The following is a 16,596-nucleotide window of genomic DNA, read 5'->3' on the forward strand; positions in this document are numbered from 1 at the left end:
CAAGCTGGCATAGGGGCCCAGGAACAGCTTCCTGGATCTCCCTACGCACCACAGTCCGAACACTATGGAGGGTGAGTGGTTGTTCTCCTCTGGCCACACTTGCAGAGGGGGGACAAGCCCCATCCCCTGCAGCGCTTCCACCTGCAGGTGGCACAGGGCCACCGGAGGAGGGTCTGGACTGGCACTACCGCCAGGTGCACTTGCCAGCTGAGGTGGGAGAGGTGGGTCCTCTGGAACCCGCCTTCCCTGTCGTCCTATGTTTTGCATTATGTCATGACAGTTTGGGTTAGTAACATACAATACCATTCACAATTAGTTGTAACAGCATGCATTAGTATTCCCATTAACCAAACACCCAGATATTCAAACCATTGAACAGCAAGCATAACACATGCATATTTTGAACAGCAATACACAGTCCAACAACATGCAGGGTTGATTGATGGCAACAGGCCATCAGGTTTGGATGTATGAACAGGGCAGATGCATCAACATACATGCAAATATGTATGACCCAACAGGACAAATGTCCAGGGGTGTTAATTGTGATTGCACATACCAATTTCACGTGGAATGGATTATATGTGGTTATAGGGTAGGGTGAAGAAAATTTAATTGACACCTTCAAATACCAGTACATATGCTGAACATGTCTAATAGCTGCAGATATATACACACTACAGTTCTACCTACAGTTTCCTATGTGATAACAGCTTCAAGTTGGTGATAGGAATGTTACTGCTACATCAATATACATTTTCATTTTTATTCATACACATTCATATCTGGCTCTGTTCAGCTACATCATCCTGCTACATTTGCTTTATATAGCTATAGACAACTGTGGATGTTTGGTATTTCAGACTACCATACTATCTGCATATTGCAGATGAGAGCAACATATCCAGATTTTGGGATACACATTCCAGCTGCAATAACATTTTCAACACATTTTGCAGTTTGGTTCTGCTTGTCACATTCATTTCATTCTGTACTGACTGCAGTATACTTTATTCAGGAGTTATTACTACTTTATTGGTGGATTCATAACTCTTTCTCACACTCTCTCACTTGTTTTATTTTTACAATTCAGGATGGTACTTAATTCTAGGCTTTATTGACATGTTTTACCTGTAGTTATTACAATCCTTTCCAACAGTCTCACTTCTGTCATGTTTCTGTATTTCAACAGGGATATATTTCACACATGTGTTTTACTCAGCTTCTGCAGCTGTACTTTTCAGCATGCTGCAGGTTATGTACTATTATATTACAGGTGGGACATCTTTATTTCAGACTTTATTTCAGACTTTTTCATTTTTTTGTTTGGATTACAGACTGCATCACACTTTTGTAATCAAGCAATACTTGCAAACCCTCTTACACTGTTACTTGCACATTTTATTACTTAGTGACTACACTGCACTCTTTTGCTAACTGTCATACTTTTATATTTATTTACAGTTACAGGGAGAGGTTTACTGATCTGCCTGGTGGTGCAACTGCACCAGCCTATCGCCATAGGCTCTACGGTTCGCAGAACGGACACCTGCAGCTGTAATATAAATAAAGTAATATTGGAATACACATCTCCATAATATCAGCTAGGTTAATTTCTTACATAAATAATTAGATGTAACTTACTCAGTAGAGGGGCGTTAGGCATTTGCCGGGCCTCCTGGATCCAACGGTTCAGTTGGTCCTGCTTCCGTCTCTTCAGGTCCGCATGGTGGTGACGGACCTGCTCACCAGTCCTTGGTATCCCTGTGGCACTGGTAAGATCATGAGCCAACCGGTCCCACGCCTGAGCCCTATATGCTCCCCACAGGACCTGGCCCTGCATGAGTTGGGCCTCATGATTGTGGACAAGGAGCCAAACCATATATTTGGACTCCTCAATGCCCCACCTCTGTGCTTGAAAGCAACTACCCTCACCTACACCTGACATTCTGGCTGCAAGTTGGTTCTACAATCAGTTATGCTGTGTATTCCCGCCTATGGGGCTTATATATGCCGTTTTTCCCGCACTTATCTGTGATTGGCCATTTTGGAATTGTATCAGCTTCACAAAACCTGCTTTGTCATGCTCCTCTTTCTATTCATTCCTATATATTTCCTATTACTGCATTTCTAAGTGCAGCTGTCATGGCTTAGTGGTTCAGTACCTTGACTATGGTGCACGGTATCCTGGGTTTGAACCTGGCCACTGCTTTTTATATTTTATGACTGTCTACACAGGCTAGGAGGTGTGTCTGTGTAAAGGCAGTTTTGTTACAGCTTGCTCACCATTGCCCGTTGGTTAGCTTATTGGCGCAGTGCGCAGCTCCGCGCAAATGGGTTACGCTGGTTTATGCCTCATTTGGCTGTCAGCATGCATATTACACTCAACTCAGCTAGGGGCACACAGTTTCAGCATGTTAAACCACTGCTCACCTACGGGCACTAATTTTACATCTGTTAAACCACTACTCACCGACGGGCACTCATTTTGCAACTGTTAAACCACTGCTCACCTACGGGCAGATGCACTCAACTTGTTAAACTGTAGCTCAGCTATAGGCACATCTGGCATTTTTTATTATTTTGTTATCTCACATTTCTTCAAAATAAATAGCCCATTTCATTACATTTTACATAAAATATAATTTTATATGTGTACATATATGTCAGGGACTTGCTTCGTGCTTATTTCACTAAAAATAAAAATTGATGTTGGGGGGGGGGCTTGAACCATGACTGCCTGCTCTTCAGCCGACGTCTCTACAGCTACACTATTGCTTCTTGGCTTACTTTGCATATGTAGTTCTTATATGCTTTTCCACTGACTGTTAACTGTGCCTAAGCTACGGGCACGCCCGCGCAAACGAGCGCACTCACGGGCAAACATCTTTACAATTAAAAAAAATATATATAACATGTTCATTTATATATTTTATGTTCATAGTCTGTGGGGGCATGTGTTGTGTTGTGTTTATTAACATTTACACGGACTCTGTCGTGGGGGTTTACTTTCGGGATTTTACTCTTCTGGGGGCGTGTCCATTTGCAGGGCTCAGCCTACAGACACGCCTCCTACTGTCTTCCACGGACCGTGTAAGCCCTAGGTGTGATTCAGCATGCCCTCATGCATATGCATGACATACTGATGTCACACCATTTAACTGCAGCCTCCGTGTAAGCCTTGTAACTCTTACACGGAGGCTTCGTGAGTCCTGCCCATGGATAGTGCACACTATAAAGGAACAATGTTTATACTGTACACTTAAAACCAAATACTATGCTAACTGCACATTTGCAGGAGACATATTTGCCTAATGTTAACACCTAACACTAAGCATACTTGGGTATGTACTAGTATCTTTACCATCAGGCAAACCATGGCAAAAAAGAGATACAGAAAGTTTCCTGAAGAAACAGATTTTAATGCCTCAGGTACCTACTACTTTAATACTTATGTACAGTGAGCATATTCTTATCACAGTTAATATACATCTATTTTCATGTATTGCACTTATCAGTGCTAAATAACTTTACTGACCAGCTAATGGGTATTCAAAAGTCAAACTCTTACTAACAAGTGGTTTATATTTTCTCTTTAGTGTGGCTCCAAAATATTCCTATATGCCCACATTTAAAATGTGACATAAGATTTTCTGCCCTTTTCTTGTGTAAAGTATAGGTAGTGAAATCAAATATAAAACTTTCCTGTCAGTTTTAAGATAAAGAACTCTGTATATTATACTATAGACAGTAAAAGTGGTCTGGAGATATTTACATGTTTATAACCTAGTCTACAAGAAATACCTGATAAGGATTAAACTGCAGTACACAAGTGAATATGTATAGTCTATTTTGCATTTGTTAAAGCTTAGAAACAACTAATAATTTCATAACTTATTACTAATAAACCAGTTTTTGTTCTGTCTAAAATGTCTGCAATGAAATAAACCAGACAGCATGTCAGCACACAAATTTAAATTAGGTCTATATCACTTCGACGAAACAGCAGAAGTTCGAACACCATATATTCGAACTTCTAACCTCAAAATGCAAAACCATTGAAGGTTTAGAACAGTAATTTTTTCCCAGGGAAAAAAATAGCTCTTGTAGAAAATCACACTCAGGAGAAATTGAGCAGCAAATGCTGCAGACAACAATCTATAGACCTGAGTTCATAGAACCCCCCCCCCCCCAGGCTAAATATTGTAGGGTAAGTGTCTAAATAGCCAAATTGTTAGAGCTATTAGAATCTAGTAGGGAAAAACAATCTATAGACCTGATTTCAGCTGTGTCCTTTCTGAGTAGATACCTAGTTTGAAGCAGACAAAAAGTGGCAGTTTAAGTACCTTTTTGCCTCTTTTTTACAAGTGGGCAACTCCAGTGTATTTATTGTCTTACCTTTTTTCGCCTAGAGCTTTATCGTGGTTTACTGATAACTAAAAAGAAAAAGTTAACTGGGGAATGTATTTACAGCAGATGGGGTTGAGGGTGCAGCTGCCATCCCTAGCCATGGGTAGAGCCAGTTATTTCTGCTTTAGACCAGGTACTTTTTACAGTAGCAGGCTAAGAGGGAAATGTAGCTAGACACCTATAGTAACTTATATTCTTTTTAAAGCCATTGAGTCCTTGTGGCTGGTATCTTCACTGCAGATGCGGCCAATGGCCAAGGATTCATGCAAGTGGGGGACTGAGAGAGAACCCGTTCACAGGGACAGTGGTCAAGTAACAATGACAAGTAGATGTTATTTAACATATGACATGAGATTATATAATAGAACCAGCAATCTGAGTATTAGTTTCAACAGAAAGTAGTTGTTACATTTAGCAACTGTCTTTAAGTACAGCAATAGTAAGGGAGAGGTCTGAACGTTAACCGTCTGGACTGTTGCAGTTATTATAATATAGACATCACACCCTTATGAGCAGACCATGTGGTATGTGACCTGTGTACTCTGGAGGATGGTATATGGAACATCCACTAGCACGTATCCACAGTGGTGATTACTTCTTCGTATGTAGGACAACTCTTGAGTTTCTTAGGGACATCCACATCAAAGGTGATTATAGTTCCATAGTTCTCAGCCCTCACCACACTAATAACCGAGTACAGTGCACCCTTTCTCATGTACCTCACAACACATCTTCCTGAGATGAGTTACTCAACTGTACCACATCTTCCACAGTGAGCTCCCACACATCTTATAGGCCATACCTAAGTATTCTTTTTGTTGTATAACCCCTCAAGGTGTTGTACAATATGCACATGTGATACATGTTCCTGTGATGCACACAGTAAGTACATAGTTGATTGACAAAATTGATGGCATGTATTGCATTCATGATAGTGTGGATTCTGCTTTATATATGCCATGCACACCTGTCAGCTAGCCAGGACTGCTCATAACATAAAATACAGATGTAACAGTGTCCCTCCTAATGCCTCTAGAAGATGTTAATGTTTGAAGAAGGTGTGCTTGATTCTCCTTATAGGTTGCTGACAAATCATCACAGTTGTATAAGCGTGTTCTTGCAGTACCATCTGTAATTCTATAATATCAAATTCACTACTAACAGTCCTTACAGATCACACCACTGTCAAGCTCTCAGACAACTCAGTTGGCTTGAACTTCCTCACCTACTTCAATACAATCAACTTACCTGTCACATAAAATTCTATATCATCCCAAGAAAACCCCTTCATTGCAAAACTTAATAATTTCATACTACTGTACCAGAAATCTCCGCTCCACTAACAAACTTCTCCTCAAAGTAAGTAAAGATAATAATGCTGTGGGTTCATCCGTCAACTCTAACACAATAGGCAAACAATGAAATAAACTTCCACCCTTCATCACAGCTAAAGCTTCCATACAGGAATTTAAAAAAAAATCCTTTAAAATCACATTTGTTTAATTCATGGCTCTCTAACTGCAACAGTCCAGGTTAACGTTAGGACCCCTCCCTACCTTGCTGTACTTAAATACAGTTGCTAAATGTAACAACTACTTTCTGTTGAAACTAATACTCAGATTGCTGGTTCTATTATATAATTTCATGTCATATGTTAAATGATGTCTACTTGTCATTAATTTACTGCACTGTTGGAATTCAAACTGAAGTCTATGCATTGTGTGTAAATCTTATTTCTGGAGCTTTTCTCCCCGGGCCTCCACTGAAAAAGGACACATGTCCAGTCAGACATTCCCAGTAACCAAATGTAAAATAAAATAAATAATAAATAATTCACTCACAATCACCTATGTTATGTCAAAGACATGGACTAATGGTAGTATTATGCTGATACTGTCTATGATTGTTCGTGCGTCTGTGTACTGTTGTCCATGAGCCTGTTGCCATGTGTCCCACTTGGCTGAGATCTATGCTGACATTACATTCACATGCAGGCAACTCATTTTGCACAGCTTCATAATTTGCACCTACCCTCTATTGTATATACCGCCCTTGATAAAAGTTCTCACCATTGTTCATGTCAAGATCCTTATATCACAAAGAATCCTCTCCATTGATATGTCACTATGTGTGACAGTCACATAACATACAATAATTGTGTAATGATATTAGTATACCCAACAGGAGGTGTACACAGCAGTACATACTACATCATGTTGCTAGGTCATTAGTGTTCATCCTACAGTTGTCATGTCTTTGTGGTGTATGTACATTGACATGCTCTCATCTGCTGTACATTACCATGTTTCACCTGTCCTCTTCTCCTGTGTTCATTCCTACAATTCATCTGTGGTGTCCCTTTCTAATACACACTCTTCCCCTGAATAATTATTTATAATGCAGTCCATGTACGCTTGCTGATCAGTTGCAATACTTTTATCCAGTATGCCTAAAACAAGTTTCCACACTACTCTACATTGTATACACTTTCATGTAATGTGCTGGAATTGTATACACTGCTTTATTGAAAACCCTGGTAGTCACTATGGCTTTCTGCACAATCCTGTATACCTAGATTTTCCATAGGTAGTGTACAAGTCTGTAAATGTTTCTGTTGCTTTACAGTTTCCTTGTTGCAGGCCACAGTAACATGCTTGTTTATGTTTAAGGAGGATGCACGGCATGCATATGCAATTAGCGCTACTGCTCGTAGTGCAAACATGTAAACTTAGTCTAGGGTTCGCACTAAGCATATATGGAGATTATTGAATCCCCAGGTTTATTTCATTGAATCATATATGTGTTCCAAGGCACAAGCACTTCATTCTGCAAGATATGCAGTTGATATGACAACCCCATTCTCAAAATATTTTAAGGGATACACATAATAATATTGTTACATTTTTATAAACAGTTTTATACATATTTAATAAATATCCAACTTGCTTTTATTTTGACATCTGATTTGTTTTTCCTGTTTAGTAATCTTGTTAAACTCTAAGAAAGCCAAACTATTATTGATTTTATAAATATGTTTTTCTTAGTGGATAAGCCTCTGTATCTATTTTTCCACAGGTACAGAAAATGTGGGCTTTGGGAACATCACAGTTTTAATTCTCAACCTAAATAAAACTTTTAAAAATAATGAAAAAGAAATATCAAAATATCCTTCCTATCTGTGTCATGAAGATAGGATTTCATAGCTTAAATCTCTGTGGTACACTGGAGACTTTCAGAAATAAAGTACCTGGTGGACTAAACATTTGGATTAGATTATAGAGATTATTAGAAAAAAAGTACCTGGATATAAATATCTCAGCAAGGTGAAGAATCAGACATTGAAAAATACAGAACACATAGATTACTGTAACTGAAAAAGAAATATCTACCAAGAATATTTTCTTTATGTTTCTGAAAATTTAGGTACCCCTTCCAGACCACTGCCTCTAGTGATGTCAAACTCTCCGAAATAGTTTCCTTTGGGAAGATGTCAGTTCCCCTATCCAAGGAAGTGAGAGCAGATGTTCAAAGCTCTCATGTTTTTCCTTCATGGGCAGTAGCTGCATCTAATAGCCTGTGTTAGGTTACAAGTCCCAGATTGGTAGATGGCTTGGTATTATGGGTAGAAACAGTGGAAGCCTTGGCCTCTGTAATGGAATTCAATAAACTGTGTACCACAGCATGTTACTCCACACATCAGGGAGCTATGGAAAAGCTTGATCATAGCTATGACACAGCACAAAGGTAGTCATGTCCCATTTGCATTCCTTAAGAGATTCATGCAGTTGTGACTAGGTTATGCTGGTTTGTGGATTTTGGCAAAATTAGCTTGCAGTCTGATTTAAGCAATAATAATGTATAATCAAGGAAGGAATTTTGTATGCAGTAGTGTTCCCCTAAACACAATACTGCTGATCAGATCTTGGAACTACTATATAAATATTATGATTTGGCAGAATTTTGCCCCCCCTCCCATGAGTGAGTTGGGGGATGGGTTTGACACTACACTTAAGCGATGCATGTCTCTATCTAGTTCACACATTTTAAGCATGTGTGCACTTAGATGTGTGCCTACATTTTTTAAATGATTCAGCTAACAACACATAGTAGCTTCTTTTTCTGTGCAAGATTTCAGTGCAGTGAGCATCCCCATTGTACTGTACTGTAATCCTGAAGTTTGTATATAATCAGTAAAGGATATGAGTAATGCAAGGGGGCTTGGCCCAATGAAAAAATGTTTTGCTTTGTTTTGTTGTTGTGTTTTTTTTTTTTCAATCAGTTCCTAATCAATGTATTTATTTTGCAATATAAGGACATACATACGTTTTAGTATACATGGTGATGTTCACACTGAGTGAAGCCAAAATGGGAATAAGGAATAATTTTTAATCAAACCAATTTTTAGTCAGATGGTAAGCTATGTATTCTGTGAAATCATGGATTTTTTTCTAGTAAGATGGTTTCCACCAATATTATACGATCTCAGAGATAGTACATTTACAAACGTGGTGCTATAGAGGATGCAGCCCCCATGTCAGGAGACAGGGGTTTGCCTCCTGCAACATTGTTGTATGTTAATGATTCTGTTAGTCTAATATCTGTTTTGTCTACGTAATACAGTTGCTGTTTGATGGTGCAACATCTTCAGGTTTGGGCTTCAGTGTAGATTCTAAAGTTCAGAATTTCAGAGTTTGGGAAGCAAACTATTCCATGTTCTATACCCATGGCCACCAAGTAGGTTATCACTTCACAGGTGATTACAAGGCCAACAACCTCAGAGAGCCTTTTTCAGTCTAGCCATGTATCTGACAAGTTTTGTTACCTTTGTGTTATTTTAAGGGGTACATGTAGACTTGGGAATGGGTGGACAAGCATCTATAGGCTGCCACTGTCTACCTCATTTATAGGTGCCAGACCAGGGTACCAATCACTATCCACTGGTCTATGTTAAGCTTGAGTTGGGTTAGGGAAGAATTCTGCTTTATTTGTATGGGAAGCCTTTTCCAGGGAAGATGTATCCCTGGATTCAGCAAGTTCTGCACAGCGTGAAGGAATAGTGCAGGAGCTGCTGGAGGCAATATGGCTACCGTGCGATCCAGGAATAAGCTCCAGGGACATGCACGAATGCTCCTGCACTATTCCTGCATGCACACAGCTTCTGTATGCAAATTACCCCATTAGCAGGTGAAAAACAAGCAAATAAGGTGAATTTGCGATCCAGGAAGCTGTCAGCCAGCCATGCAGGATTAGTGTAGTGTGCAGAAATGTACTCGGTTAGTAACCGAGTACATTTCTGCAAACTTCAAAATGGAGCCATGACAGCTCCAAATAAAGGGTGTGGTGTATATTATGTGTAAAACATGCAAATGGCCAGATATATGGCCAATGACATGTTAAACAGTTGCCAAAATAAAAAAACTAACTTTTATTTTTTTTTTTTTTTGCCAATTTCGGCTGTTTAAACCTAGGACAATGGTGTGCAAACAGGATCAAGCCGAAAATAAAACAAAAAACACTGAAATAAGCATTGTATCAAAAATCACTATTTTGCCATTATACTCAATGGCAGGCAGAAGACAACATGGCCAGTGAATAGTCATTGCTAAGGGGGAAGGCTCAGTGTGGGACTAGTAATTATGCATTAGCAGGCAATCCTATGCAAATGAGCGGAATGATACTGAATCCCAGATTTCCCCTCATTGCTAGCGAGCACCCAACCATGTAAGTGCAGGAATACTTTGGTGCAAGCCTAAGAGTTAGCTGACATCATGGGGGGGGGTGTCAGGCATACTGTAAGCTTATTGTAGCCCTGTGGCTCGGGTTTGCCCTTAGCTTAGCAGAGCTAAGCCAGGGGGTGTGTCTGAGGCTGCCTAGTACTCTTTACATTGCCTAAGTGGGTGTGCGTGCCGCACAATGGGTTTTAAAGGTAAAAAAAAAAGTAAACCAGGAAATAGCAGCTCTGTTTACATCTGAGCACTGTGTTTGCATGGTATGCCCCTGGCCTTAAACAGGAAGACAATAGGAAGGGAAAACAGCAGTAGGAAGGTAATCATGGAGAACTAGCATAGCTGGCAGGTGAAATGTATCAGAATCAGCCAATTACACAGGCAGCAGACCAGCCCAGCACACCACTATAAACTATGCAAACACCTTACCCTCTTGTTTTTCCCACATACTCTACACCACTGGTGTACACAAGTGGGGAAATTTTACCAAACAAAAGCAACAAAATGATAGGGGCTCAGCAGCTATCATAAATCAACATGTGGAAGAGGCTGAGGGTGTTGAGGATGAGAATGCTGTCGACCAACCCACAGTGAGGAGTAGGAGAAGAGTCTACAGACCCAGGATACCCTACCAGGAGCTACATGAGCTGGATATAGTGGAGTGCTATAGTGTGGACAGGGACCTCCTACAGCAAACTGTGCCGGTCACATCTCACACACAGAACTAACAGAGGGGAACCCATCCCAGTGGATACCAAGGTATGTGTAGGCCTAAGAATACTAGCCACAGGTACCTTCCAGAGGCCAACTGGAGATATCATGGGGATCTCACAGGCATCAGCATCCAAGGTACTCCACCAGTTCCTGGATGCCATGTCAGCACATGTCAGTGAGCATGTATATTTCCACAACACCCGTGAGGCATTGGCCTGCAATATGCATCTCTTCCACCAAATAGCAGAATACCCTGAGGTAGTGGGTGCTAAGATTGCATGCACATATGCATCAAAGCACCACCCGGTGAGCGGGGTAGGGTCTACATCAACTGCAAGGGCTTCACTTCCATCAACTGCCAGGTCGTGTGCGATGCCCAGGGCATTATAATGAATGTGTGTGCTGGCTGCCTGGAAGCTATCACGACTCCCACATCTGTCATCTGACACAGCTGTACCACAGATTTGCCAATGGGGACATCCCTTATGGTCACCTAGTGAGGGATGCTGGTTACACACTGGAGCTGTGGCTGATAACACCCATCAAAAATGCACACACATCGGAACAAGAACTCCATAATGAGGCACACACACAGACCAGAATCATAATAGAGTATGAGTTTGGGATGCTCAAGTCATGGTTCTGGTGCCTGGACACATCCAGTGAAGACTTGCAGTACTCACCAGCTACATGTACCCAAATTGTCATCGTATGTGCCATGCTACACAATATGATCCTGTAGAAACAGCTGCAGCAGGAACAGTATGGGGCAGGGGCACACAGCTCCCCACCATTGCCAAGGCCTGCACAGGCACAGAGTGACTCAGAGGAGGAGCAACCTGAGCCTGCCCTAGTAGGCAGAAGGAGGCATGCCCAGTATGCCCAGGCCTTGGCAAAAAGGCAATGCATAGCACATACACTGACACGGTAGGGACCCAGGGAATGACACCTCTCTCTGGCTCGCACATACAGTAAAAGGGATGCCAAACATGACACTACCTATGCTTAACCATATATAGGGAGTGTACTATGTGCATCCGACATAGTCAGCCCTCCAGCACTATCCTCACTGCTGGCACACCCACAAGGTAAGTCACTCTTTCTACCAACTGCTGAATGGAGTAGTATGTGTTGTTACGTGTATCTATGGTATGGATATGAGCATGCAAGGGAATCAGGTGGCTGAATGGAATGCCAGTAGATAACAGACACCTATAGTGGCAGCATGAGATTTGTAACAAATACTGGTGTCACCATAGTATCCAGTGCTAGACAAGGTGACAAAACTCACTGCAGGAAATGTGCTGGGCCACATGTGTGTCCATAGGACACACACATGCCAGTCAGGGAGGCTCACTTACCTAACAACAGTTTCAGCCAGCAGGACAGGTGTAGACAAACACAAACAAAAGCTGTGCTAAGGCCTCTGATTGATGGCTATGAAGAACACCCCCAGACCTACACAGACAGACTACAACAGGTAAAGCAGTGGGATGTTAGTTCTGAAGGGTAAGAAGTCAGAAACTGAAACGTAGGTCAATCAAACCTAAGACCTGTAGTACACTGATATGTCTCTAGTCAGCATGATAGATTAGAATACAAAATGAAATGGAGTACCTGAAATACCAGTACAGTCATAGCAAGTGTGTACAAGTGTCAGGTGTGCCCTCCAATCCTATGTAGAAATGTAGTAAAAGTCAGGTGTTCTCCACCCTCCACAATCCTATGTAGAAATGTAGTAAGAGTCAGGTGTGCCCTGCCCCCCATTCTATGTAGAATTGTAGTAATATGTATGTGTAGGTATAATAACAGTGGAGCACAGATTACCTGAGCTGGCCAAGGTAGCAAGCTAGATTGTAGCATGTGTACAATATGCAGGTCTGTGTGTGTTAGGTTGGTGTGTGTTGCATATTGTGTGAGAGTGGTCAGTATGTATGCATAGTGAGGCTTGTCCTGGTGGCCATTGCCCAGTACTGCCGATGACAGGGCCAAGTTCTCACAACTGCAGTGCCAAACACAACGCTTCCCAGCAAAACAGATTCCAGCAGTAAGCCATAGTAAATGTTTGGAAGTAATATGTGTCACCATCTGAAAGATGGACATGGCATGAATGTCAACCCAGATATACAAGCAGTACACAGGGGGAAGTACCTCAGACAGTGTATAATATGTAACTGTCAAATGGGCACACTCTTGGAATTGTACATGCAGGTTTGCAGCACATTATTTGGGCTTGTAGTAGGGAATACCGATGTTGTCTGGCCAAACACGGGCAGGCCACAAAGGTCATAGGAATGAAGTATTGAGAAACAGCTGATGTCCCTGCACAAGCAAGCATAAGTGGAATGCCCCATGCATATTTGTGAGTCAGATGCAAGTAGTGTCCATAGCACACATACACCCAGCTCTCCCCACCACCACTCACAGGTACCTCTCCAGTCTTATCCCTGCTGTTGGGAATGAGTACAATATGACCCCCCACCTGTGTATGGTAATAGCGAAAGAATGCAGCATGCAGAACATGTGTCTCATGCAGGTGTATCCCTAGCATTAAGCAGCACCCTGCCAATATCCACATCACTGGATCAATAATGACAGAAAGTATTGGCATGGGCACCTTGCACACCTACCATGTCACCCCAGGGGAATATAGTGTATTGCAGTCTGGGATTGTAAGAGTGACAGAATGCAATGGCCTGCTACAGCTGGCCTGCATCACTACCAAATGGCCTAGAGTCCTCTGCCAAAGGCCTGTGACTCATCCATACTGCCAATGTATGTCATGTCTTGGACTCCCAAATAACAACATAACACAGTCCACAGAACCCGAATGCAAGGCCATGTGGTCAAATCCCCATAACATGTCCACCACTTCCTACTGCATGAACTGTGGACCGACACCAAATTACTCCTGGGATGAGGTGATAACTATGGGGAACATATCAGATAATGTTTGTATAATGTATGGAAGAGGATAGAATAATGGGGTGGGGGGTGGGAGCATGGGTGGCATGGAGTGTGTGAAGTTTGAAACTCAGCCGTGTGCACATACTATCTCTGGCTGAAAATAGAATGGGTGGCTACAAACCTGCTCATAAACCACAATGTGAAGGGGTAATGTCCAGAATTATGATCCCTGCCTTTGGGTAACCTGTGTGAATCTGTACAGCTGTGAGGTATGGTCACAGCAGGATATGGCCATACTGTCACATTGATGGATGTGCAAGCAAGGGATCCTCTGCCACCACTGTACCAAGGTGCTGAACCATTTACACAGACCCAGCAGCAAGTGTCTGCAGCTTCCCCTGAAGAATGGCATGATTGTGCAAGAATATGTAGGTTGCTGACCACAATACTGGACACAGCTGCATTCACCCTGTGTTCCCCAGGACATCACTGCAAGCAAATATGTATACCTGACAGTACTTAATGACATAAAACATCACAATGTATAACAGTACATATGTCTAAGTATCTCTGCTTACACCAGGACCATGTAGCAGAAGCAGGACAGACATAATTACCTACAGTAAACCACTATCCTTTGTCCATTTTGATCCCATATTGTCAGCCGATCTACAGATATCCTGCAGAAACAGTTTGCTAGCTGTTGGTGTCGAACACAAAAGTCTGCACTGGAGTATAATATACCTGGAATGGATTCACAAATTCAATATAGAAGTTCATATTGGGCATGCTCTCACACTTAGAGAAATGAAGGCCATGTCAGACAACAAAATACTGAAAGGTCATACTGGGAATGTTCACACACACAGAGAAATAAAGCCCATGTCTGGCAACAGCAGTGGACCATACATATGTGACAGTCCAGATGTTAGTGCATACACTCCTCAGTACACACCAGTCATGCTTTGCACACAGATTGGATTGGAATACACACATATATCAAAGGACAATACACTATAATAGGCAAACAAATACACATACATAGATGTATAGAAGAGAGTGATAGTGACAAAGAGTCTCCCATCATGGGGCCTGTCCTACCCAGCACATATCCAATTGGCTAAAACCACATGATGTGCAAATGTCAATCACCATAGATATTTGCCTCTGGTATTCCTCAGCACTATAATATCTATGGTGCTTTTGCTAACTGTGTAACATGATTGTACAAGTCAGTAGTCATCTAGCAGTTGTATATGCGTACCTGTGGAATATAAAATTGTGTGTACCTGAGTGTTGTGTGTCTGCATCTAGATGAATGGGCTATGGTCCATGCACACACACTGCACTCCCCATTGCCCTATTATGGCAGGCCTGCTGATGTGTTCACCTTGAAATACACCTTTGGGAAGTAAGTAGCCCTGTAATCTCTGTGGTACATCCTATAACTGCGTAATGCTGTAGTGTAATGTAATTTTTAGGTAGGAGTTCTAACCCCAGACTTGGCAAGTGTGTGTATTTGTCTGTGTAGAAATCAATTCTTTTTACGTCAGTCACACTCTCTACAATTTCAAATGCCCTACTTTGGCAGGGCTGCTGATGTCATTCACTTTGAAATACACCTTTGGGGAATGAATAGCCCACTAATCTCTGTGGTGCATTCTATAACTGTGTAGTGCTGTAGTGTGATGACCTAGTTAGGTAGGGGTTCTATTCCCAGACATGGCAAGTGTGGGTGTTTGTGTGTGTGTTTGTTTGTCTGTGTAGGGAGCAATGCTTTTGAGGTCATTCACAGTCACTACAACCTCCATTGTCCTTCTTTGGCAAGCCTGCTGATGTCATTAACTTTGAAATACACCTTTGGGGAAAGAATAACCCAGTAATCTCCATGGCACATCCTATAACTGCGTAATGCTGTAGTGTGATAAGCTAGTTAGGTAGGAGTTCTGTTACTGGACATGGCAAGTATGGATGTTTTCTGTGTAGGGAGCAATGCTTTTGAGGCCATTCACAGTCACTACAACCTCCATTGCCCTTCTTTGGCAAGCCTGCTGATGTCATTCACTTTGAAATATACCTTTGGGGAAGGAGTCGCTCACTAATCTCTGTGGTGCATCCTATATAACTCTGTAATGTTGTAGTGTAATATATTAGGTAGGAGTTCTATTCCCAGACATAGCAACTGTGAAACTCTGTGTGTGTGTGTAAGGATCAATAGTTATTTGGCCATTCACAGTCACTACTCACACCTACAAATGGAGAATATTGATAACTGTGCAGTAACAGAGACTTGATCCAAGCCTCCAGAGAGCACCCCTGCAATACCAGATACAGCTCTCACCACAACTGTTGGCCACCAAACCAGGACCAAAACAATAAAGGTGGAGTAGTGCCCTTATTCACCAAGGCTATTCACACCACCTGGCTACTTGTCCAACAGAATGTGCCTGAAGTACCCCTGGTGCAACTAACAGTAGGTTAGACTGCATTCCAAATTGTATAGCTTGTTACAAATCCCCCATGATACCCACTACAACCTTTAAAACATACTGTGAAATATTATGATACAAGCAAACACCCTAATACTGGGTGACTTACACTACCCTGCCATTAACTGGGAAAACTACTTGTGTACCAACACATGTGTCCAACGATTCTTGGAAGTCATAATTCCAAATGCCTTGGATCAAGTAACCCATAGTCCCACCAGAGGCTCAAATATCCTAGACTTGGTCATTACCAACATGGGAAATCAATACTCCACACTTATGGTCACCCCATCAGTGGTCAGGTATGCCCATGAGCTAATCACCCTTAACATCAGCATCTCTCCTCCCCC

The sequence above is a fragment of the Protopterus annectens genome, chromosome 8.part0, assembly GCF_019279795.1.
Source record: "Protopterus annectens isolate FY-2018-M chromosome 8.part0, PAN1.0, whole genome shotgun sequence".
Taxonomy (NCBI): domain Eukaryota; kingdom Metazoa; phylum Chordata; order Ceratodontiformes; family Protopteridae; genus Protopterus; species Protopterus annectens.